Here is a 27382-nt window from a genome sequence, read left to right as displayed (position 1 = left end):
GCTATACAACCCCTGCCCCTTACAGTTGGACATGTTTTTTTTTTCCTTAACTGGTGACATTTATTTGTGCTGCACTTCCTTATTTCTTACCTAGGTGAGAATTATGTTTTCTTACTCCTGGTCCCCTGCACATGTGCAGATGTGTCACAGAGCTTTGAACAAGCCTTGCAGCACATCTGTGCACGTGCAGGTTTTCTCATCCATCTTTGCATGCGTGGGGTTTTCAGCACAAAGATGCCTATTGGGGAAGCCGGGAGACTTTGCTGTCTTTGCACATGCACCAGAAATCACCTGCATGTGTGTATATGTGATCAATGATACTGCCAGGGCTTCAGCAAATCTGCACACATGTTATAATGAATATACTGGCCTGGCAGCAAGTGGCTATACCAGCATCATGGCTGAAGCTGTCACTAATCCTGGTATATTTTTTAACCACTTTACATCCACCCACAGCCTATAAACGGTGGACCGGAAGCAGCACCAATGCAGGTTAACGTACCTGTACATCAGCCCACATTGGAGGCTCCTGCGTGGCTTACAGAGCGTGCACCTTGAAACCCTGTGATCAGTGTGTCGCCTGGACACAGCCGTTCACATTACTGCTCTGTCTGGGTGATCACATGGTCTTGCAGAATGTGATTGATGTGTCCAATCACAGCAATCACATAGTAAACAATGCAAACTGAAAGTAAGCATCGGTTCTCTCTTCTCTTGCTGTGAGAACAAAGACAACCATTACTGCAGCCTGAGTGTACAGCAGCCTGTCACAGTGCATGTACACTCACAGACTGCAGTGCCAGCCTACTCCAGTGTCCCTGCTCACTGTCCCCAGTGTAGTACTAATAAAGAGTGCAGCCAGCCCGTCACCTGTCCCAGTGTCACCAGTGCTCACAGTTATACCATCATATACCATACCAGCATCCCGATCATCGCCACACCCCATACCAGAGTCCTGATCATTGCCATACGCAGTACCAGTGCCCTGATCACCGCCATACACCGTACCAGCACCCTGATCACCGTCACACCCCATACCAGTGCCCTGATCACCAGCATAGCACATACTAGTGTCCTTATCACGGCCATACCCCATACCAGCACCCTGATCAACGGCATACCCCATACCAGCACCCTGATCAACGGCATACCCCATACCAGCACCTTGATCACCATCATATGCCATACCAGCATTCTGATCACCGCCATATGCCATACCAGCGCCCTGATCGCCGCCATACACCATACTAGCATTCTGATCACCACCATATCCCATACCAGCATTCTGATCACCGCCATATGCCATACCAGCGCCCTGATCCCCGCCATACACCATACTAGCGCCCTGATCCCTGCCACATGCCATAACAATGTCCTGATCACCGCCATACCCCATACCAGCATCCTGATCACTGCCATATGCCATACCAGCAACCTGATCACTGCCATACAACATACCAGCACCTCGATCACCGTCACACCCCATACCAATGCCCTCATCACCAGCATACCAGCACCCTGCTCACCGCCATAGCACATACTAGTGTCCTGATCACGGCCATACCCCATACCAGTACCTTGATCAACACCATACCAGCACCCTGATCAATGGCATACCCCATACCAGCACCCTGATCACCATCATATGCCATACCAGCACCCTGATCACCGTCATACACATATACACACACACACACATATATACACACACACACCATATATGTCATAGTTTGCATAATATAATATATAAATAATATACACTGTTTTGGGTTATTTTTACCCAAAAATTTAGCAGAATACATTTGACCTAAATATATGAGGAAAGGTTATTTATTAGCAAATACGAAAAAAATTGTGTTTCTTTTTTCAAAATTTTTATTTCCTTTTTCGTTCATATAGCAAAAAAATAAAAAAAACAAGCGGTGATTAAATACCGCCAAAAGAAAGCTATATCTGTCTCAAAAAATGATAAAAATGTAATTTGGGTACAGTGTTGCATGCCTGAGTAATTGCCGAAGTGTGACAGAGCTGAAAATTGGCCTGGACTTGAAAGGGGTGAAAGTGTCCGGACCTGAGGTGGTTAAAGCCATTGATCGGCTTTTCTGTAAAAGTGATGTGGGTTTACTTTTACAGTGCTTGAAAGCCCCATTTTGCCAGGACTGTGGTAAGTGTTTGGGCTGGCTGCCCACAAAGAAGATGTAAAAACATCTGTTCCCCCATCACCTCTGTGACGAATGAAGCAAGAAGCAATGTAAGTCTGACATGCACATGTAAACATGATTGTACCACGAAAGGTATTGCCACAAATGCCAAAGTGTGAGCAATAATTCTAGCACCATAGATCATGCTTAACTATAAACTGATACCCTGTCAAGGATTTTAAAGCATCGCCTATGGGCCATTCTAGGTACCAATGTTTGTAGTCATTTCACAGGGGTGCACAGTTTTAAATCTTGACATGTTTTGTATCTATTTACTCAACACAAAATCATATTTTACCAAAAAACTGGATATTATTTGTTTGTGTGCACTAAGCATGTAAGTGTATTCTTTCCTGAAAATTTATGTATGAAAAACAGCCGCTAAAATGTAATGTGACATAAGAAATTGCAACCATTTTATTCTCCAGGGTCTCTGCTTTCAAACAATATATAATGTTGGGGGGTTATCATTAATGTTCTATGCAGATTGTGACATGTATGTGGAAAATTAAAAAAATAGCCTTGGCAGGCAAGCATGTGAGCAGTTAGCTAGTGTGCCACTAGATGGCTCTGTCCTAGAATAGAATGGTTATAGGTAATTATGTAAGTAGGTGTTAGGTTCTCTTTTAGACTGAGCCTTCCTGTAGTGATACCTTGGGTGTAGTCAGTGCCCATATAAATATCAGGATGGGAGGAGCCAAGTTCGGTCAGGGCATGGGAGGCAAACACCCCACACCTATGCAGATGTAGTCAACACAGCCAAGGCCCTACATAGGGCAGACATCCCAGGGTGGGATAGTCCAATACCTAGGAGAGCAGGCTGCCTTTAGCTCTACTTTAAGTTGAACACTTTCACCCTATACCCCAGGTCCCCCTGTACTTACTACCTGTTGATGATGAGCTATCAGATCCCAGTCAATGTAGGGGTCCAGGGATTTTAGAATCCCCACTCTTCAATCTCTAGGTATTTTGGGATGGCTCAGAGTGCTTCTGATTGGTCATCTCTGGACTGCTACAATGGCTGCGAGGAAACTGACAGTGCATCACGCACAGGAGGTAAGTACAGAGGGGACTGGTGGAGAAGGTGTAGGGTGTTGGCTCACCTTTTATTTTTTTCTGAAAAGGTGAACTAACACTTTAGAAGGATAATTAATTGTTTGCATATGCCAATGGCTCTGCATGGTGAAAGAATACAACTGTCATAAGACCAGGGGTCTTATACACTGTCAGACCTCTTGGAAATCTGGCTTTTTTTTTCACCACCCGATAACTTATACTGCTATATTTGAAGAACTTCTATGGAAATAAATCTATAAAGTTCAAAGCTGAACTAGCAGAGTAGTCTGAACTAATCAGATTCATCATTGTGCCTTCATACATATTCAGCGGAGAAGGAGATCAGTGAGAGAAGTACGAATCCTGCTTTCTAATATGGGCTTTTGGAGGAGAAATGATACATTTTTATTGCATATTTTATGTGTTTATTACATATGTAAAACTAATCAAAACACAATCTGCCCACTGAAAAGTTTGAAAAAATATTTTCTAATGTTTCTATAATGAGGAAGCAGGAGTAGTGCTTGTACATACAAACTTGTATGTGTATATTTTATAAGAAAAAAAAAAATGTATATATATATATACATACACACGTATATATTTAGATAACTGACAGGTGCTTTCCCCTACACATTTCATTACATCAGGATGGCAAGCTGGAGAAGATCATTTGTTTCGTGATCCCCTCTGCTGTGTATGAAGCCAGAAGCGCTCGGCTATGAACATTTCTTCCTTTATGCAGGTCATAGACGGGTCGAACATCGGCCAATTTTTCGAATGATAAACAAAAAATCAGTCGTTCGTTCAGCCGATGTTACCACCAACGATTAAAAAAAATCGGCCGACTAAATCATAAAGTTCACCCCATAACTTCTGTCCCTTGCAGGTCACAGCTCATGCGCAGATTTTTTATCGTTAAAACGATCGGCCAATTTGGCCATCATTGCCGAGAAAACTGGACGGTTGTCCAAATCGGCCACAAATTTTCCAATATGACCGATAATCTCAAAGTGCAAAAAACCCGAAAACCGGCCGACCAATAAACCCACTAACAGTGCGAAAATCGGCCGATTTTCGAACCATCTATGGCCAACATTAGAGCTGTCATTCCCTGGCTGCTGTGGCCAGGGAAGCAGCTAATTAAGCAGGATATGTGCTTGATTAGCTTCAGTGGAGGGTAGGAGAGATCTTGGGGGTCTAATAGACTCCCATTGTCTCCATAAAGAGGAAATGTCACCTGCCCAATTCTACCAAATTTGGTTTGTTAACCTCCTTGTAATAGAAATAAAGTTAACTATTAAAAATGAAATTATAATAAAATTAATAAAAATTACAACATTTAAAAGCACCCACCTCATACTGCACACACCCATAGAAGCAAACGCATGCATAGAGCACACACATGTCTGTAAACAGCATTTGTGCCACACATGTATAAAATTGCTGCAAACAGAGTTAAAGCAATAATTTTTGGTTCTTCATTTATGGGTTATGCAGAGCGCCATCCAAAAGGGGAAGTTCAGCTTTAAGGCCTCGTCTCCCTCTCCCAGTTAAGGATTGGCACCTTTGGGGAGTGGGTACCCGATTTTGACAGGTGCCTGCTCCCACTTCCACTGCAATGGCCCCCCCCCCCCCCTGCAGTCTTCTGGGACACTTGACAGATCCCAGAGGACTGCGGGACCATTCACAATGGTTAAGATTCCAGCAATGGGAACACAGGATGGCCAGTGAACCCGGCTGCAGTGAGGACACCGCTGGATTCTAGGATAGGTAGTTTTTGTAGCTGCTGACTTTTATTTTTTTCACCAGTGGTATATTTATGGTTAGGAAGGATGGTGAATATATAAAGTTGCACTGCACTTTTGTATGAGGAATACATAATCAAAGACAGACTGCTTTTTTGCATTTGCTCTTATACAAATCGATCACAAATCTCAACAAGTATGGCCTTCATTAAATAAATATGAGCTATGCAATCAACAAAGTCAATCAATTCACAAACAGAAACATTTTTACATAGTCAAAAGAGATACAAGCATCTAAAGCAAAGAGAGAGAGACAAGGTAGAGGCGCAGTGATAGTAACAGTGTCGTATTCAAATCATAAATACATAATTATGTATCCACAGATGATAAACAATTCATGCGGCATGTAAATAGCTAGACAAACAGACACACTGCTTCCTGGCAAACAGCGTGTAAATAAATAGCAAACGGTTTATGGCAACAGATGACTAAAAAAAAGGCACTAAATGCCGACGCAAGCGCTGTCAAGAAAATATACCTGCCTCAGTAATAGGTGAAACAAGCTTTGTAAATATAAAAGGAAACCTGCGAGGATAATTATACAGAAGCAACTAAGAAGAGGAAAATGGATGCGCTGTAATGTGTATTTCTAGCCCATTATTATGTGCATTTCTTTTTTTTAGCTTTTGATAGAGCAGAGAATCATTAGAGCATCTGTCTGCCAAGTTCAAATTGCTGCGTGTCCCCTCTGGGGAGATTCATCTTCTTCGTTTGTCCTGGTGACACTAAGAGCAAACTGGGTCCCTGCTGAAACTAGATAGGTATTTAACCTCTTCCTACTGGCATGACACATATATGTGGTGGCAGGAAAGGTGGGTATAGGCTTGCAGCCTTCACACATATGCATTCTTCGGCCTTCCAGCTTCTGTGCTGCAAACACTCTCAGGACATGTTCCTAGCACACAGATTGTGCTGCTACCAGACACTGTTTGCCATCAGGGCAGGCACCCGATCATGTGATGACCAATTCTGCCAACAGTGACCATGCTGCTTCTGGTCACTGTTCACCATTAGGACAGGCCAATGACAGCAATCACATGATCGGGAAGCCACCTCCGCCTTCCATTGTTAACATACACTCAAAGAGCCACCGAGGGGGTGGCGAAAAAAGGTTAAAGCCTAACTCCAGATACTTTTGATTTTTTTTTTTTTTTTTTTAGAATAGGCTTGGGGGAAATTTAAGGACACCCTGTCACCTTTCCCATTCAAGGTGTACAGTGGAGGTCAGCAGGAAAAACTATTGAGCGCAGTGGGGTGTTGGCAGTTGTTAGTGCCCCTTTTATTTTCTTATCCTTCCTTTAGTGATCTAATGAGTGGAGATAGTGCCACTTTATGTGAGATCTGGTGCTGTGCCGGAGCTGAACAGCTAGGGTGGTGAGTGAGAACACTTAGGAGCAGACAGAGAACCGTTGACCCCATTGACCCTCGCCTAGTGGGTCTTGTGGCTTGGTTTAGCGTGGCCTCTGGCCCTATGGACGATCTCTTTTGTGCATGAGGAAGGACACCCTGAGTGAGTAATACCCTTGCTAAAAAGACTAATATTTGGGAAAGATGGCTTTACTGTTTCGGGAGACCTTTAAGTGTTCTGCACTTGTGTGACAAGAGTGCAGTGAAAATGCAACTTGTCTGGATGTTTACCTACTCCGGGTAACAGACTTCATACCAGGAATGTGTGTATGAGTGGGCTTCAGGCCAGGAGAAGGTGACACAATATGACAGTTTCTCTGAAACAACAGGTGGGTGACTGTCCCATGCAAGAAGAAGCGGGGTGGGTTCCGAGTCCACAGGCACCAACAGCCAACCAATGTGCCCTTCCCTTACACCAGGACACAAGAGATCACCACTCCTGGAAGTGTTGGTTTTCTTAAGAGTCTTCTCTTCATCTCAGCAATGTTTGGTGGAATGGTCAGCAGGAGAGGTAAGTATGTATTCCTTCTTAACAGGGAAGAAGCTCTGTGACATGATTTTTTTCACTTCAAAGTAAGTTCCCCTGTATTCAGACACTGATCCTAATTCATAGGTGTCAGCAGTTAAAGAACAATTATCAATACTTTTTCTTTGCATGATTGAATTTCCAATGGGACAAAGTACATAGAATACTTTGTCTATCTTCCTAGGTGCCCTGTAAGACTAGCTGCAAAGTCTGACAGGGTGACCCTCCTTGGAACACGGCTGTCAGACACCACTGCTGCTTTGGTAGCAAACAGCTGTCTATGGCTCCCAGCAATTGTCTGAGACAAACACCGGCAGGAGGAATGCATATGCTTGTATCATGCTCTTGCCAATGCTTGTATCAAGCAAGTGCTGGGAGACTGAGGCTGGTGCTCTGTGTCAGAGCAGCTGTCTCCTTATTAGTTGTCCCATCAGGAATTCAACAACATAAAAAAAAATTGTAATAATTCTTTTTTAAAGGGAGAAGTGGGCAACCTGGCTGTAGGTCACAACCTCACCCACCCATTCATTAGAACCTGCTTACGTCTTTACCCCACAGATACCCCAACAAGTCTAATCTTTTTGTCCTGAAATCCCAAGCAGAAATGTATTATCCTATTTCTTCTATTATGATATGATGTATGTACCGAATTTTGCATATTTTTTCCTTCTGACACAATTTACAAAGCCTCTTAAACCGTGTGATTATACTGCTTACTGACTGTGCTCATTACGCTGAGATAATGAACAAACCATAACGTTCCATTCAGCCAAATGAGCGCTATATTGAAGAAATACACAATTTACAGATTTGGGAAATATAAAGAATATAGTGGTGCTGAATGGTTTATGAATCATAAATGATGTTCTTTTCCTCGGTCGCTTCTCTGGTATTAACTGCAGATTTAATGACTGCCTTATTATAAAGAAGCAACACTGTCTTACTCTATTCATTAAAGACACACTCCAGGCAGATAGAAAAATGTAGCTTTTAAAGCCATCCAGTAGACACAACCCAATTGTTGGATGGCTGTAAGTTTCATTTTGGCATTTATCTGCAAATGGCTGCTCTGCTTCCGAAATCCCCATAGTTGCTGCAATTCTTCTTTCTATGTGACCTGGAATCTGAGGAGGTGAAAAAAAGAGACTAGTGCGTTCCCTGGTTTAATCAATGAGCTCGCTGCAACCTAGTCCATAAACAACAAGACCAAGCATGGTACCCTAAAACAGGCTGCAGTCCCTGGAAAAAAAAACACCCTTGTCATGGCCCTCCCTCTTTGTAAGGGTTAAATGCTTATAAGGCCTAGGGGTAGAATGAGAGGCTGCATTACTTACTTGTCAATATCCTAGAGAGGAGGCTGTACCTTGCTTTGTACCTGGTGGATGCAGGAGCACTGCGACAGCAAGGAGCAGCTTATGGAGGAGGTTGTGGCAGACCAGTCACATGTAGCAAGGGAACATGCTGAAAGCAAAAAGAAGGTATTTAATACAGCCTCTTCTGCAGACCCCTAGACTTAATAAGCATTTAACCCTTGCATTATGAGGGGGGGGGGGCACTGCAAGAGTATTTATCGTGTTGTTTCTGGAGATGGGCTTTAAATTCAAATTATGTAAGTTGGCATGGCTTCCTAAACTTATTATAGCTGCGATTTTTTTCTAGGAAGCATTGGACTTGACTAAATTGAGGCTGCTGCTTCTGAATTCGGCTACAGAAAATGCTAGTTTGCTTGGCTAACTTGCTGATGATCAAGTCACTGATCAGAAAATATGCAGCCAGTGAAGTCAAACCAGAATGCAAGTACTGGCTAACCGTCTTTCTGAAATGGTAAAGAGGCACAACAGACGGGTTGATATACAAAAGGCAAACAGATTGCGCACTTTGCAAGTGCAGTTGAGAATGGGGAGCTTGAGAAAGGGGGAATCCTCTGAAACACGTAGCCATGTCCACTTCTGGAGATCCTGTGTAAAGGTTTCAGGATGCCAGCTACCTCTACTTGCTGTGCTGGGCTTTGCATCTGGAAAAGTGTCTGATCTTGATATGTACTGTACTCCTATTTTCCAGTGGCCATTTTTAAATATTTTTATCATTTGAATTAAGCAGTTCATATTACAGTTAACTGCGTCCTCCTGGTTTATTTTTTTAGTTGTCACCATAGCATGTACCCCTTTGGAAGTTTTCCCCTTATTCCTGTTGTGGTGACAACTCAAAATTTTGGACTTTCTTTCACTTTAGTCCCAAAGGTGATGATAACTAGGTCAAATAACATGAGTAATATCCCTGGCAGCCAGGAATAAAAAAACAAATGGGTTCAGAACACAAGAGCTACACTGTAATGTTTGAGTTCAGATATAAGTTTATGTTTGCAGAACCCAACACGTTTCAAGGCTAAGCTCTGCCCTCTTCATCGGGGCTTGAAGAAATGAAAAAAAAAAAAAAACTATGTATGCAGACTCAAAGATCAATAACTAATCAGGTATTTGGCTGCTTGAACTAGCTGCTGACAAATGATGTGTAAATCCAATTTCTATGAGAACACTCAGTTATTGACCTTTGAGTCTGCATACATTATATCTTCCTGATGAAGCGATGGCGCTTAGCCCCCAAAATGTGTTAGCTTCTGTAAACAATCTGTCTTTGGAAAAAACATCTCTGGACTCACATATTATGGTGCAGCACTTCAATTCCAAACTCATTCACCTTCACCACAACCTAAGGTGACTGTGGAAACCCCTTGTGTGTAGAAGTTGTCAGTCCAATATCCAGATCACACATAGTCACACCAACATCATATTATTGAATGATTACAGCCATACAAAATTAATATAGAACAAAAGCCCAGGGTTCTGGCACCTTTAAACCCATTCCCCTAAAGTGGAACTACACTGCATGTGAGCACCAAAAACGCTATTTAATTCATTTTTAACATTCAAAGCAAACTCACCCATCCATCCATGTCTCCAAGCTTTACTTTGATGAGAAATCACTTTGAAAAACAACCCCTAGGATTTGTGGTTGTGCTCAACTTGAGTAAGGGCAGATGATTCATGTAGCATTTACTTCCTTGGATTCATTTGCCCTTAGCTCAGGCAGGCAGGAGGGTGTGCCTAGCTGAGAAAGCCCCTCCTCCCACTCCTGAAGACTACAAGGATTCATGACATAATTTGCCTAGGCCTAGAAACCAGGAAGTAACTAAAGAAATTATTATTTTTTTTTTAAAACAATTAAATATAATACATCTTCCTATCTATTTAGGAATGTTAGCAGCATAAGGATCACAAATAGCCAATGTTATTAATGTTGTGCTTTAAGCAATAAAAACATGAAAGGGGTTCTAACCCTTCACCACTAACAAAATGTTTTTGCTTGAAATACACTTTAAGTATGTATAACTGACACTATATACAGTATTCAATCAGGTTTATTTCATTCACACAAATACCATCTTTAATATAGATGTTAAATGTAAATTTTATTTTTACAACTTGCTACATGTTAAGCTAGAAAGAATGTTTGCAGTTGCAAATGTCAAATGTCTAATGAATTACAGTTACTTAGCATTTAAAAAAAAAAAAAAAGAAGTAAATTCAGCATCTAAAAATACTGAATAATGAAAGGACACTCAAATGTTCAAGTGCCCAGCCCAGTCCTCACCCAAACCAATTCTTCGCCAGCCTTCTGGTCCCCGACACCTTTACTGTGGGCAGCCAGCTATAATTCTTTCACAGCTGGCTGCGCACTGTTGCATGCATGAGCCTTGATGTGCTTTGTGAGTGGTCCCGCAGTCCCAGAAATCTTGCGGGTGGGGACTTCTAATGAATTGCTGTGGCGATCTGACCAGAAGTGGGAATGGGTACCTGTCAAAACCAGGTACTTGCTCTTCCCCAAACCAAAAAGTGCCAAACACAGAAGAGGGGGGGGGGGGCATAAAGTGGAACTTCCCCTGTGGGGTGAGGTTCCGCTTTAAATTAGACACAAACCCTAATTAAATAACATTTAGTTTGCCAAAGAGCCATGTACCATAAACAATTCGTTTTGCAAAATATTGGTTTCATCACATTTCTGCATCTTTTGTTGCCTATCAGCAGTGCTCATCTCCTGTAGCCTCCTGGCAGCTACTACATGTCTACATGCTTGAGCTCCAGTAACTGCTGTGCATCATTTCTCAGGGCAACTGCGGTGACAACTAAGGACCATACCTGTGTCCACATGGCTGCTCTTAGTCCCCATGTAACATGGCGACAACACAGGAGCAAAAATGGCTACAGAGCATTATCACCCATCACAAGAATTGCATGAAGAATGACCTTCATAGCAGGATCACCAGGTATTATTGTAATAAAAGCTGTAGATTTAACATATTGAAAACTACTTTTGAAATTATATTAACATGTTAGGCTAGGTTCACACTAATCCATTCTCTGAAAAGTCATTGCTGTCAGGTGATCAGGAGTCTTGAATGCCCGCTTTGGTTTTCTTTTGGCAAACTGCCATTTACAGAGGACTAATGCACCACAACTGCGAGTCAAGCGTTTGGATCCTGGCTGCAGCACAAACCTATTGACTTGAATGACCTTGGTTGACAGGTGGTTCCACCTGAACAGACTCTGGATGGATTGGAGAATTTAGGTGGGCATTCAGAAGACAGTAAAATCACTGCTCAGCCTACTGTTTTTACAACCCCCCAGTCGCCAATGTGAAAAATACAGCAGATTCTATGACATTTTAGTGGTGGGGTTTACAAATACTTTAATGGCCTGCTGAGCACGGTGAAACTTTACTAATAAACTGGTTGAGGGACATAGGTAGGCAAGGTGTAGAGGGCCACGTGTTAACCACAAAAACGCCATTTCCAAAACCATGGCCTAAAATGATTTTGTCTCAAAGGAAGGGTTTTTTTAAATTCTACCTCACTTGTGTTACATTGTGCTTTTAGATCAAGAGCCAAGCAAAGTTCCTGTCTAGTATCACCTATTTGTAAATTGTAAGCAACTTCTGTTGCCGTCTAACACGATCTGCAGGGAGGTTGAAGTTTTACTGAATTAGTGAAGGAGGCTGATCTACGGTGACAAGTTCACACGGGAAACAAATATATAGAGCCAGATGGCCTTCCATGAGAGCCTCATTAACTGCCATCATAGAATGTAAGCATTTCCATCCAGCATGGAAAGATCGAGCTCAGAAGGTCCGTATAGGAAATGTATACCTTACTGCTGTGCTCCAACATAGTCTTTTGTCTGTTAGATTGACACATTAAGGCTAGAATTACATTGTCATATAGGTTGTTTGTACACTTCTCATGGTGAGAGATGCCCCTTCTGCCATACAATTGGCAGAACAGTAGCTTCTTCCCAGGGGTGAAAGGTGTTACATGTCTGACACTCTGCTTGTGTCTCGCTGATACTCCATCAGCCAGATCTTTACTAAGAATATTTCAGATCATAACTAATGATCTGCTTTCTGATAGCTTCCTCTTTAAAGTGGTATTAAACCCAAAAACAAACATACACTGCTCAAGAAAAAGGAACACTTTGAAAACACATCAGATCTCAATGGGGAAAAATATCAAGCTGGATATCTATACTGATGTGGACTAGGTAGTGTGTTAGGAACGTAAGGATGTCCCATCGTTTGATGGAAATGAAAATGATCAATCTACCGAGGACTGAATTCAAAGACACCCCGAAAATCAAAGTAAAAAAAAATGATACAGCAGGATAGTCTATTTTGCTGAAATTTCATTGCAGGAACTCAAAATGGTACTTAGTAGTTTGTATGGCCCCCACGTGCTTGTATGCATGCCTGACAATGCTGGGGCATGCTCCTAATGGGACAACGGATGGTGTCCTGGGGGATTTCCTCCCAGATCTGGACCAGGGCATCACTGAGCTCGGAGACAGTCTGAGGTGCAACCTGGTGTCGTCGGATGAACCGAAACATGATATCCCAGAAGTGTTCTATTGGATTTAGGTCAGGCAAGCGTGGGGGCCATTCAATGGTATCAATTCCTGCATTGTCCAGGAACTGCCTGCATACTCTCGCCACATGAGGCCGGGCATTGTCGTGCTCTAGGAGGAACCCAGGACCCACTGCACCAGTGTAGGGTTTGACAATGGGTCCAAGGAATTCATCCCGATACCTAATGGCAGTCAGGGTGCCATTGTCTAGCCTGTAGAAGTCTGTGTGTCCCTCCATGGATATGCCTCCCCAGACCTTCACTGACCCACCACCAAAACGGTCATGCTGAACACTGTTACAGGCAGCATAATGTTCTCCATGGCTTCTCCAGACCCTTTCACATGTGCTCAGGGTGAACCTGCTACTGTGAAAAGCACAAACGGCCAGTGGAGGACCTGCCAATTCTGGTGTTCAATGGCAAATGCCAATCAAGCTCTATGGTGCCGGGCAGTGAGCACAGGGCCCACTAGAGGATGTCGGGCCCTCAGGCCACCCTCATGAAGTCTGTTTCTGATTGTTTGGTCAGAGACATTCACACCAGTGGAGCAGATACCAGTCCTGCTGTTGGATTAAGGACCTTCTGCGGCCCTGTCCAGCTCTCTTAGAGTAACAGCCTGTTTCCTGGAATCTCCTCCATGCTCTTCAGACTGTGCTGGGAGACACCGCAAACCTTCTGGCAATGGCACATATTGATGGGCCATCCTGGAGGAGTTGGACTGCCTGTGCAACCTCTGTAGGGTCCAGGTATCGCCTCAGGCTACCAGTAGTGAAACTGACCCTAGCCAAATGCAAAATTAGCGAAAAACAGTCAGAAAAGATGAGTAGGGAAACAAATGTCAGTGTCCTCCACCTCTAAAACCATTCCTGTTTTGGGGGTTGTCTCATTATTGCCCATCCAGTGCACCTGTTGTTAATTTCATTAACACCAAAGCAGCTGACAACCCCCTCTGCTACTTAACGGACCAGATCAATATCCCAGGAGTTTAATTGACTTGATGCTATACTCTGATTAATAAGTGTTCCTTTAATTTTTTTTGAGCCGTGTATATTCAAGGTTACCAGTTCTCAGATGTGCTAGCTGCATTAGTTTTCTTTATTAGGCTTTATTTTATTTTCACATTGTGATCCGGCCAGTGACAACAGATGTACTATTGACAGGGGTGCTTAAAATGATCAGCTTTTATTTATTCATGTAAAATCTTTATCCCGAAAGGAAAGCAACTGTTACTGTAACTGCATTGTGAGCTGGAGTTTAGCTTCAAGTTGTATATCTGCATCACATTGTAAATACCACTCCCCACCACCCAGACTGACGATGCTGTCCGAAGGTTTTTTCTGTTTCTCCTTCTTCCAGAGTGCAGGTACTCTAATACAGGAGGTGTGTTACTGGCCAGATCACCAGGTGAAAATAGAGAGAAAAAATCCTAAAGAAAACAAATGCAGCCACCACATCTAATGATTGGTAAGCTGCAAACTAATACATTTTTGGTTTTAGGTTTAATACTGCTTTAAACTGACTATAAACTAGTAGAATTTTTTTCAACATTTTTCATTTTGAATTGGTTGTAAAGGCTCAAGGTTTTTCACCTTCATGCATTCTATGCATGAAAGTAAAAAACATTTTCTGTGTAGCAACCCCCCTAATACTCACCTAAGCCCCCACTCAATCTAGTGATGTGCACTGGAGTATCGGCCAGCGCCAAAACTGTGAATTATATACTAAATAAATGCTGCTGCTCATTAGTGTAAACACCAAAAAATATAAAACATCAAAACAGCGCAAATATATAATAAAAATTAAAAAATATACACTCCAGTGAAATAAAAATAAATGATAATTAATAAAAAATATATATATAAAATGAAAATTACTAAGTCCCACTCCAATTCAATAAAGTGAAAAATAAAAATAGAAATAAAAATAAATTCATGAAAGTCCTTTTCCAAAAAAATTTTTGTCCCGTGTTGCCACCGTTATAGTGCTCAAATACCACACCGCACTCACCAGATAATGGTGAAAAAACGCCTTTTAGGGTTTTTTTTAGGATCCTAGACCCAGTCAATAAGCTTCCAATCACCAGATATTTTTGGATCTCCCCTACTCCAGACAGGAATATAACCAGCCTCCAACCTCCAGGATCACCAGACACCACTCTCCAAGAAAAAGTTTTGAATAATGCAGGGAAAAAAAAACAAATATATAGTGTAATACTGTAATACTCGGGCAGAATCAATTTCCAAGTACCAAACCACTCACATTCTTAAAAAGTATAATCAGCATTTATTGTATTTCAAATGGAGCCAAAACGCCACATCACCAGGGTATTTCTGAGATCTCACGGTCAGCAACAGATGATGGCACAAGAATCGCCCACAAGCAAGATGGCCCCCGAGAACGGCGCATGCCGACGTGTGTTCCACTCACCGGAAGTGAAGTGGTACGTTGGACGGCGAAGCCGGAAATGCATCAACGCGTTTCGCCCCTGTGTATTTATTCATTTTTATTATGTATTTGCGCTGTTTTGATGTTTCATATCTGATTGGCTATCACAGTGATCAGTCACTGTGCAGCCCGCTCCTGTGGTTTTTTTTTTCTCTCTGAATGGGAGAGAGCTCGATTGTAGCTCTATCACATAGCAAAGAGAAAGTAAACAAGTGTGTGTGTGTAAAAAAAAAATATTGATTAAAAAAAAAAAAAAAAAGGAAATAAATACCTAAATAAAGGTTAGATCTAGGTCAGCGCCAGGGTTAGTGTTAGGATCAGGTAAGGGTCAATGGGTCATGGTCAGTAAATTTTGGGCAGAATTTTTATTTAAAAAAAAAAAAAGCAAAAAAAAAACAAACAATTTTTAAAATTATTATCTGTGTCAGATAGTGTCAGTGTGTTTTAGGTGGAAAAAAATAAAAAGCAAAATTACTATGGGTGCAAACAACAAATAACATACACACGTGGTATCTCTGCGATTATCAGGAGCAGGAAAATTTATTTTGGGTTGTTCTTTGGCAGTAGGTTATGGTAGTAGCAAGAAATATACAGCTAGATTTAAAAAAAAAAATTTTTCTATGTTAAGACAGTTTTCCTTTGATAATAATAAATAAAAAAAAAAAAAAGAAGAAGGAGATCTCTGTTACCATTAACCACCAAAAGAAAGTCTAATTTGTCTTGAAAAAAAGGCATAATCTATCTAGATGTACAAGTTGTTTTGATTTTATGATATGCGATATTTACAATTTTACTAACACATGTCAAAGTTGCAAAATTGTGTTCAGGCGTTCAGATTTGTTTAGCCTCAGTCACCAAGGGGTTAAGGTTTGACAAGCTGGGTATCTATTTACTTGGCGCAACCTCATCTTTTAATGTTTACAAAAAAGGGGTCCTTTATTGGTGTGCCCAAAATTACAGTTTTACAGCCAATATGAGATAACACCTACTTTATCTACTTCATGTTCGTTACATGTTCCCATTCACATACCAAAACATAAAAATAAATAAATTAAAAAGCTGCTTACCATATTAGATGCTCTTTTCTTTTTTGCTAATTCTGCTTAGTTCTCTTTGTTTATGAGGGGCTGGGGAGTTGTGTCTGTTTGCACTGTACTGGCAGATCTCACGATCAGTTGTAAAGTAGATTTGAACATTGTCTGTCCTAACAAAGGGCTAAATATTTAGAAGCTGACCTCCTGAATTGTATGTTGATAAGAGGAAACTTATGCTAGCTGTACAGTGAGCAAATTTTGGGTTCCTGATGAACAGCTGGAAATGCACTCAGTGGGTGGCTCTGCCAGCCCCATTCCATTTGTGAAAAGTCAATCGTTCAGTCAATTAAAGTCGAAGGTGCCTGCCGGAAAATTTTCAGCCAAACAGTGGCGGCATCCAATAAGATGCAGCCGCAGATCAAATTTTGACATCTGCTGTTACAGTGGTTGTGCAGGCTGAAGGATTTGTACCTTCATGCATTCCATGCATGAAGGTACAAAACCTTCTGTGTGCTGCTCTCCCCACAGCCCCCCTAATACTCACCTGTGCCCCCTCTCAATCCAGCAATGCACAGGAGCCTCGGCTGTCCTGGGTCTCTCTCCTCATTGGCCAAGACACAGCAGCGGGACCCATTGTCAATTACACCAGGAAGCCAAAGAGAAAACAGCGGGGGGACAGGGCTGAGCCGCGGATCAACATTGTGTCTTATGGACACACAAAGCGGGGCTTGGTAGCAAGCATGCACCAGTGCCCCCATAGCAAGCGGCTTCCTATTGGGGGCACCGGTCAAGGGGAAGGGGCCAGGAGCGTCAGCAGGGAACCGAAGGAGAAGAGGATAGGGGCTGCTCTGTGCAAAACCATTGCACAAAGCAGGTAAGTATTATGTGTTTGTTTTTAAAATAAAAAAAAGGAACCTTTAGAATCACTTTAAAATACAATAGCCTAGCAGGGGGAGTCATTCATTTATGTTGTAAAGCATTGATGGACGAATCAGTGTTGTTCAACATAAATGCCGAATAATGGAAATCTAAAGCCAGCCACAGATGGATCGAATCTTGACTGGGTACAATCGGCCTATTGGGATTTTAGCATTCCATTATTTCCTGCGGCTATAGCCGCTAGCAGTAATCATGTTCTGCCAGCCAGAAAGGCTCCCTGCACCGCCCCCCCCCCCCACCCCAGCCGAACACAATAGCTCTGCTGGGGCATTCCTCCATCAACACTGACACTGTATGTAGATGGGAGAATCGAGTGACTTTCTTTACTTTCACCCATGGTGGAAGGAAAGAAAATCGTCTCCTCTACGGCTTGCCTAAGAGAATATAGCCAGCTTTACTATCAATGGGAAATTGTTCAGAAATGTTTACAGTCATGAGTTCTTCTCCTGAGACATTAATTCACATGTTTAGGTATGTAGTATACATAGGAACACACAACAAACATATAGTAGGGTGTTCTCACATCTGACAGCAAAAGTGGAAATTTAAACATCTGGGCTGCTTCCTGGATGTCAGAGATGCCAGACTCTGTTGCAATCCCTCTCGAGTCTAACGAGTCACTAAACATAAACTTCATAAATTCTATAAACCGGATTATGTAAATTAGTTTTTAATAAGAGTTATGGATGAATATTTAAAAAGGGTTATTAAAATATCAGAACAGAATGTTCAACAGCACAGTTCAAATGAACGAGGCTGAAGCACAGCAAGCACTATGTTCTGTTCTTACCTTCCCAGCACAGACCATTTCCTAATACACCAGCAGAGCCTCTTAAAAATCCTATGCAAGTACCAACTTTCTGAAAGTCAGCACTTGAATAAGCACACCCACCATCTGAAACTGCCAGGGCCTGATGTTTATGCCCCCAGCACAACATTTCAGGAGGCACAGTAAGTGTGTGGCCAAAACCCATAATTTGAAGTTGGGTTTTACCTGAAAGCTCCTGCAGAGGATCAGGGTGGTAGTATTTGCAAATGGAAATAAGTACCTTGTGGTACCTACTGCAAAGTACCTGCATTAGTTTAAGTTAGCTAAGTACAGGTTTGCTTAAAGAGAGCAGGTCATGACTGGGCTCATACCAAGAACTGGAACATTTAGTTGTTATGGTTCTGAAAACTTACCTATGAAATAAACTTAAAGTTGTCCTGTACTGTGGAAGATGTGCCACAAGAGGCAAGAAAAAACAAACAAACTACTCACTGGTATTACTGTGGTCTCCCTGCAGCTATTTACCTCAAATACTGACCTTCCATACCTTGTTTCAACACTGTGATTCTGTATAGAGTTGGCCATCTTGCTAGAGGAGCAGGGCTTTACTTCCTTCTATGGAAGCTGCCCTCTGATGACTGGTGGGCATCACAGAATGGATGAAGAGGAAGAGCCAAACCTTCAAGGAGAACAGTGACAACACAGTGGTGACATCACCAAATCTCCTGATACTTGCAGACAGAGGCAGCAGTGCCTTTTATGATCTCACACTGCAGATATACAGCAGTGAGGCTCATGGCACGTGCGTGCCTAGGCACCATAAGTGAACTGCTATTTTTTTAAACAAATTCAAGACAAAAAATGTGATTTTTCAGGAACAAATAACATATCTAGAGGATTCTTGACCTTAACCACAGGGTCCTGGTTTGTGATACTGTTATGCACACTCAAAAACAGTCTGTATTATCAGTATGTGCTCAGCAGGGGCAAACTGGCCATTTGGAAACTCGGGCACTGCCAAAGGCCCGGGGTCAGTAGGGGGCCCCATGAGATGCCCCTGGTACCTTTTTCATAGGCTTTTTTGAGTTTGGTCAAGGACACAGGGGTCCCATGATCCCCTATTGCCTGGGGGCCCCATGAGTTGTCAGTCCGCCCCTGGTGCTCAGACAAATGGCAGACTAACTATAGTCAGACTTCTAGTGACCTCATACCTCCAACTCCCAGGGCCTAGAGGAAGGACTGGGACAAGAGGGAATGGGGGGTAGAGGGAGAATGTGCCCCAGGTGCCATGGCTCTATGTGCAGGAAGGGGGGGGTGCACTGGGAACCCCAGGAGCTCCTTTATTTTGTCTGTCACTGACAGGTATTGCAGTGTCACTCCTTTCAGCAGGAGCATGACGATACTCAGTACAGCCACCTCCGGCACTAGCCTGGTGCTTGCCGCTATAACTTGTAAGCAGAAGCCACTTTCTGTGCCAACTTTTATTAAGTGACAGTGCCTCCTCAGAGCAGGAGGAATGGCTGCCAGGAGGCTGGGTTGTCATGATGCAGAGAGTGGAGTGCTCACACAAGCATGACAGCCCAGCCTTCTGGTAGATGCTCCTACACTGAGGAGGCCATGCGATGCGAATCAGGTGCAAGAAACAAAAGGGTCCTGCACCTGTTTGGTGTGGATGTGATGCGATTTGAGCCATACAAAATCGCACCGCACAGACATCACGTGTTTTGCACGGGAATGCCCTGCGGTTCCTATGTGAAGCACATACGATTACTGTTAACCAAGGCTTACACTGTTAAACAAATGGCTTCACAGATAAACACTGAAGACCAAATGTGGCCGTGTTCATCTGCAGACTTTCATTTTTATTAATGAAGCGACAGTGGTTACTGGGACAGGAAGTGGAAGCCTTCCCAGAGGGAGAGAACAGTACCAATCAAACTGGTCCTAATACTTCTGTTTTATCCGAAACTAGAGAATAGTGTTTTAGCTGGAGTTCTAACACTGTGTCAAGTTGCCATTTTGTTAGGATGTCAAGTAAAGCTATAGAGCGAGACCAAACCTCTGCTCAGGTCCTGCGCTATCCAATCAATCTTTTCTTTTTTGTCAGGTTAATACATAGGCTCACACGTGCAAAACAAGAAGTCTCTTAGCCTGAACTACGTTGTACATTTGATCTCTGCACATTGTTTGGTGCTGGTTGAAGAATAACTAGATCCTGCATACAGAATGGATGTTCTCGGGATTACATGGTGAGACTGTTCCATTTCCCTACTGTAGGAGTGCAGGACTTACACCCCAGTCACATCAAAGCCGATTTTGAAATAGTGTGACTTATAGTGAAGTCGCACGATTTCAAAATCAGGTGACCTGCTGATTTCATTGCGATTTGCAAGACATCTGACACAGATGTCTATGCAAATCGCAACAAAAGTAGTGCATGTACTACTTTAGAAATCGGTGCGGCTCTGACCAAGTCGGAACCACACCGATATGTCGTCTCTAATAGCGAACAATAGGGTGCGACTTGGCATACGATTTGCAAATCATACGCCAAGTCGCACCCTATGTGACCGGGGGCTTATTCTACGGCTTATGGATATGCAGAGTCAATCAGCTACCAGGATGTAGGCTGGACCTGTCAATTGCCAATTAAACGTCCTTTTTGGCAAGCTCCAGTGTTGGTGATGAGGACACTAGGAGGATTTGAGCATTGATACTCTACCTGGAACTGTGGTATTCTTTTTGAGGCATATCTATTGCCCTATTGTCTATTTGCTCTCCTCCGCAGAGGACATACACCTTGTGGCCAGGGGCGGACTGACCATTTGCAAACTCGGGCACTGCCCGAGGGCCCGGGGTCAGTAGGAGGCCCCATGAGATGCCCCTGGTACCTTTTTCATAGGCTTTTTTGAGATTGGGCAAGGACACAGGGGCCCCATGATCCCCTATTGCCCGGGGGCCCCATGAGTTGTCAGTCCGCCCCTGCTTGTGGCCCCTACACCACTAGCTTGGTTCTTATTAGATTTCAGCATACATCATAGCAGGGTCTTTCAGGAAGAGTCTACATCTGCACAGGAAGGGGGGCTGGGACAGGGGCGGACTGACCATTTGGGAACTCGGGCACTGCCCGAGGGCCCGGGGTCAGTAGGGGGCCCCATGAGATGCCCCTGATACCTTTCATAGGCTTTTTTGGGTGTGGTTTGAGTGTTGGCGAGGACACGGGCCCCATGATCCCCTATTGCCCGGGGGCCCCATGAGTTGTCAGCCCGCCCCTGGGCTGGGAGACTAATGGGGGGCTGGCCCTAATAGGATTAATGGGGGGGGGAGAGTTGGGGGTGTATTGGAAGGGAGAGGGTAAGGTAGTTTGGGTGGGACTCCTGGGGGGGGGGGGGAGGTCGGAACAGGGGGGGGGGGGGTCAGCTGGGTGGGACTGGGGGGAAATGAGGAGGGGATGTACGGGATATATGCACTGAATAAATGACATGTTTTTATTGTTAAGTCCACAATAAATATATACCGCTTATAAGCTATTGAGGTGCTTTATCCTTTTGTGGGGGGGTTCCTTTGCAGTTACTATTGGTTGGATGCACCCCCCTCATTATTATTATTACAATAGGGGTTTTGGCATAAGCGGATACCACTCCCAGGACAGGCTATTGGGCTGTCGGGTTTTTTTGTTTGTCGAAGAATAACTACCAAGGATTCTTGTTACAAAGTATAGCTTGAGCTCAGGACTCGGTAATTTCCACTAGGTGGTGATGTATCACAATGCATGGAGCCGCTTGTTCCAACAAATTGTTTCATGTAACCTGCTAAGCTGATCAAGAAAAACTGGAGAAAAGGCGAACGTGTATTATTCACAGCAAACCAATCACATTGTGTAAGCGTACAGCATGCATGTTTAGCTATCCCCAGCCAATGTTTAAGTAGCTCTGTCACTGACACAAAAGTGCCCTCTGCAAGGAAGAAAGTTAGGGCTCAGTCACCCCTCGGGGTCCTGCTGCACTGCATTGGTGCACATGGATTAATGTGGGCTTTTTTTGCATGTTAATGCACATTGCATCAAGGCAGCTCATTCAAAAGAATAGGCTGGCAATGCACACAAACATCCCCCATTTGTGGTAACAGTGCACCATGGTAGGGACTTACCCTGTGCTGTGCTGTCTTGTAACACATGTGCACTGGAGTTGAGTTGCTTTAATGTGTCGGGGTGCCTTTTAAAATGAACGGCACTGCAATGCACTTAAGGTGTGTTAGTGTGTGCTACTGCAATGCACAGCAGCGGCAAAAGTGTGTTTCCCCCTTAAAGAGGTATTAAATCCAAAACCAAAAGTTGTATATATTGCAGCTTACCAAACTTTAGATGTGGTGGCTGCATTCGTTTTCTTTTTCAGGCTTTTCCCCCTTCTGTTTTCACCTGGTGATCTGGCCACCTCCTGTATTAGAGTGCTTCCACTCTGGATGAAGGAGCACAGGGGGTACCTTTGGACAGGAGCATTGCCAGTTTGAGGGGGAGGGGAGTGTTAGATGTACCAGCAAATTTACATACACTAAACAAATTGAAGCCCAGCTCACACTTTAAGCCTCCATGCGCACTAGCATTTTTTTATGCTCCAAGAAGCTATTATTATCAGCAAAAGTTCTGCTCCAAGGTTGTCCTATGTGTCCATGCACACTACTTTAGGCTATTGGCAGTTTTTGAGCTTCAGCGTCTAGGAGCAGAGAAAAAACTGTTTTTGTAGTTTTTTTGGAGCATTTTTCCAGCAGAAAAAAAAATTCTAAATGCTCCTAAAAGCTGCTAAAATGCTCCTAACAGCTTTTTTCTAGCCTCTTTTACTTCGTCTACAACAGAGGTAGGCAACCTTTCAGAGGTTGAGGTCTACCTGGAAAACATAGAGTAAAGCAAAGGTCCCATGGGAGGGGGTTTCTATGTGGCGCCCTTAAAACAAAACATCACCCCCCCAACGTAGTGTCCTCTGTCTCCCTTTACATCACCCCCACTGTAGTGTCCTGTACCCCCCCAATGCAGTATCCACTGCCCCCATTTCATCACCCCCCCACTGTAGCATCCTCTGCCCCCAATGCTGTGTCCTTTGCCACCCTCCCCCCACAGTAGTGTCCTGTACCCCCCCCAAAGCAGTGTCATCTGCCCCTCTTCACACCACATCCCCCCCACTGTTGTATCCTCTGCCCTCTTCCCCTCAGTAGTGTCCTTGACCCCCCAAAACAATGTCCTCTACCCCCCCTCACATCACCCTCCCCCACTGTGTAGTGTCCTCTCCCCTGCCCCATAGTAGTGTTCCCTGCCCCCCACAAAGTGTCATCTGCCTCCCCATCCTCCAAAGCAGTGCCCCCTGTCCTTTTCTCATCAAAATCCCCCCCCCCCCCACACTATAGTTTACTCTGTCCCCCCCTCCAATAGAGTCTCCTAAGCCCCCCCCAGTGTCTCCTGTGCCCCCCCTCCCACAGATTCTCCTGTGCCTCCCCACAGTGTCTCCTAAGCCCCCCCCTCAGTGTCTCCTGTGCCCCCCCCCCCACAGAGTCTCCTGTGCCCCCCCACAGTGCCTCCTAAGCCACCCCCATCAATGTCTCCTGTGCCCCCCCACAGTGTCTCCTAAGCCCCCCTCAGTGTCTCCTAAGCCCCCCTTCCTACAAAGTCTCCTGTGCGACAACAGTACGGGGTGGAAAGCGGGAGCAGGAGCTGCCAAGCTGATGATTGGTTGCTAGGGCAGCCTATCAACCAATCACTGAGCAACTTCCGCACCCAACCTCGTCCTCCATCCAGCACTATGATGTCTCCTGCTCTCCGCTCTGACTGTAACATGAGAGTGGGAGGAGGCAGAACCGTGGTCACAATCGACCTGCCGGCTCCCCACGGTCGGCCAGTCAATCGCAATCGACGGGTTGCCGACCACCGCTCTACTGTAAAAATGGTAATAAAAAGCTAACACTCCTAAACGCTACTAAAAATGCTATTGCCAGTGTTTTCCATCCAGCTTTTTTTAGTTTAAAAAAATGAAAAAAAAAATTTTCCTTTTGGCATAAAGGTTTTACATAAATTATTAAAAGCTGATTGCTGTAAGCACCCCTGTCAGTGGTACACGGTTTGTCTCAACCCTCTAACTGCTACATCCATAGGACAGCTTGTTATTTTGAAAAGCAACAGACCTGCTGGCCAGATCACCAGGTGAAAATAAAAAAAGAAAGCCAAAAGAATAAAATGAATGCTGCTATCACATCCAAGAACTGGTAAGCTGAAAGATAATAAACACTTGATTTTGGGTCTAATACCACCTTAAAGTTGACCTTTACCAAAAAGCACACTATGTTCTCTCATATGGGTACAGCAGCATAGTGTACTAAACCTACCATCCAGCCAGAGATCCCTTTCATTTTAACTACTTGCCCTCCTGAGGATTTACCCCCCTTCCTGACCAGGCCATTTTTTGCGTTCTGGCGCTGCGTTACTTTAACTAACAATTGCGCAGTCATGCAACGCTGCACCCAAATGAAATTGACATCCTTTCTTCTCACGAACTGAGCTTTCTTTCGGTGGTATTTGATCGCCTGTGCATTTTTTATTTTTTGCGGGTTTTCAGGGTGCGCCTAAGGGGGAGGAGAGTAGGTGATGGGTTGGGCAGGGAGTTCCAGAGTATGGGTGACACCCTGGAGAAGTCCTGGAGGCGGGCATGGGAGGAGGAGACCAGGGAACTAGAGAGAAGGAGGTCTTGTGAATCTCCCCTGTAAATGCCTATATGTGTATAGACCAGCAATGGGCAAACTACGGCCCGGCGGACCTTTTAATCCGGCCCGCGGAGCTAGGCTCCTCTCACAGTCCGCCCTGAAGACCGGTGTAGCATGAAAATCTGTCTCCTATGAGGATCTGTCCCCCTCGACGTATCTGCGCATGTGCCGGAGATCGCCGATCGGCTGCTAATGCCGGAAACTGGCACATGCGCAGATACGTCGAGGGGGACAGATCCTCATAGGAGACAGATTTTCATGCTACACCGGAATGGCGCGAGAACACGGCGAGAGGAACGCGCGGAGCAAAGGTAAGTGAATTGACACAGGGGGGACTTACTATAGGGGGGATGAATTAATATGGGGAATGAATTACTATATGGGGGATGAATTACTATATGGGGGATGAATTACTATGGGGGATGAATTAATATGGGGAATGAATTACTATATGGGGGATGAATTACTATATGGGGGATGAATTACTATAGGGGGGATGAATTACTATATGGGGGATGAATTACTATAGGGGGGATGAATTACTATATGGGGGATGAATTACTATATGGGTAATGAATTACTATATGGGGGATGAATTACTATATGGGGGATTAATTAATATGGGGAATGAATTACTATATGGGGGATGAATTACTAAATGGGGGATGAATTACTATATGGGGGATGAATTACTATAGGGGGGATGAATTACTATATGGGGGATGAATTACTATGGGGGATGAATTACTATATGGGGGATGAATTACTATATGGGGGATGAATTACTATAGGGGGGATGAATTACTATATGGGGGATGAATTACTATGGGGGATGAATTACTATATGGGGGATGAATTACTATGGGGGATGAATTACTATATGGGGGATGAATTACTATGGGGAATGAATTACTATATGGGGGATGAATTACTGGGGGGGATGAATTACTATATGGGGGATGAATTACTATAGGGGGATGAATTACTATATGGGGGATGAATTACTATGGGGGATGAATTACTATATGGGGGATGAATTACTATGGGGGATGAATTACTATGGGGGATGAATTACTATATGGGGGATGAATTACTATATGGGGGATGAATTACTATATGGGGGATGAATTACTATATGGGGGATGAATTACTATGGGGGATGAATTACTATGGGGGATGAATTACTATATGGGGGATGAATTACTATATGGGGGATGAATTACTATATGGGGGTTGAATTACTATATGGGGGATGAATTACTATATGGGGGATGAATTACTATATGGGGGATGAATTACTATGGGGGATGAATTACTATATGGGGGATTAATTATTATGCTTACTATGGGGGAATATTACTATACTTACTATGGATGACACATACACATCATTCATCTACTCTTGGTCCGGCCCCCGGGTCCAATATATGAACCCATTGCGGCCCTCAAGTCAAAAAGTTTGCCCACCCCTGGTATAGACGCATAAAAAACACACCAAAAAGCCGTGGATTTTAAGTCCAGTGTGCATGAGGCCTACTCATCCACATCAAAACAGTTTCTGATATTATTATGAAACAAGGGTAAACAATGTTGCAAAGATTGAGTCTGTACTGCACTGGAACTGGGTCGCACGGTCATTGTGTAGCATGCAATTTGGTGGAGGCAAATGCACTGCATTTGTAGTGCGGTTAAGATTGCACTGACACCCTTTGCAGATCGCAAGGGCAATGTGATTTGAATGTGGTGTGGGAAATGTGCCCGAATTGCAAGTTTCCCGCACCTCATTCTAGTGTGAACCTAGGCTTAGGGGAGATTTGCACCAAATGTGCTGGGACTGCGTTGGGCGGTTATTTCAGCTCAGTCCCTCTGCAAAATGCCTTGTCTTCTCTATGCCCGATTCACAGAACTGCATTGCAGTGGTTAGGGTTGCCACCTCATCCCTTTAAAGCCGAACACATATTAATGACACAGGTTCTGGGGCTAATTTAATGCAGATAAGGCGCTAGGTGAGTTTAATTACCACCTTAATCAGCCCCAAAACCTGTGTAATTAATATGTGTTTGGTTTTAAAGGGATGAGGTGGCAACCCTAGTGGTTGTGTGCGGGCAGTCCTTTTTTCAGTGCACCACAAGGCAATTTACCGCCCTAAATTGTGCAGCAGTCAGTTAAACTTTATGAAATGTCTATGAGACATTTCAATAAAGTTTGTTAAAAAAAAAGTAAACATTGCAGTGATCCCGCTGGACTGCACCACACACCAGCACGGCGTGAATGGACCCTAGAAGGATGATGTGGTTTATTATTGTACATATGGTTCTAGCACTAATTTACACTAACGTTGCTCTCTGAAGAGCAGTCTGCATTCAGATCGCTCTGCAGAGGACATTTGATAGGTGGTGAGGAGGCAATGAATCACCTCCTTAAAGCTTGCGGTTGTGGGGCGCCCCCATTTAGTTGACTGGGTCCCATTCAGCAGGTGGTAGCGCCCACTAGATGCAAC

Source organism: Staurois parvus, unplaced genomic scaffold (genome assembly GCF_062004578.1).
Source record: "Staurois parvus isolate SC_StPar_1 unplaced genomic scaffold, SC_StPar_1.0 ptg000009l, whole genome shotgun sequence".
Lineage (NCBI taxonomy): Eukaryota > Metazoa > Chordata > Amphibia > Anura > Ranidae > Staurois > Staurois parvus.
Note: the sequence above shows the minus strand (reverse complement) of the source record.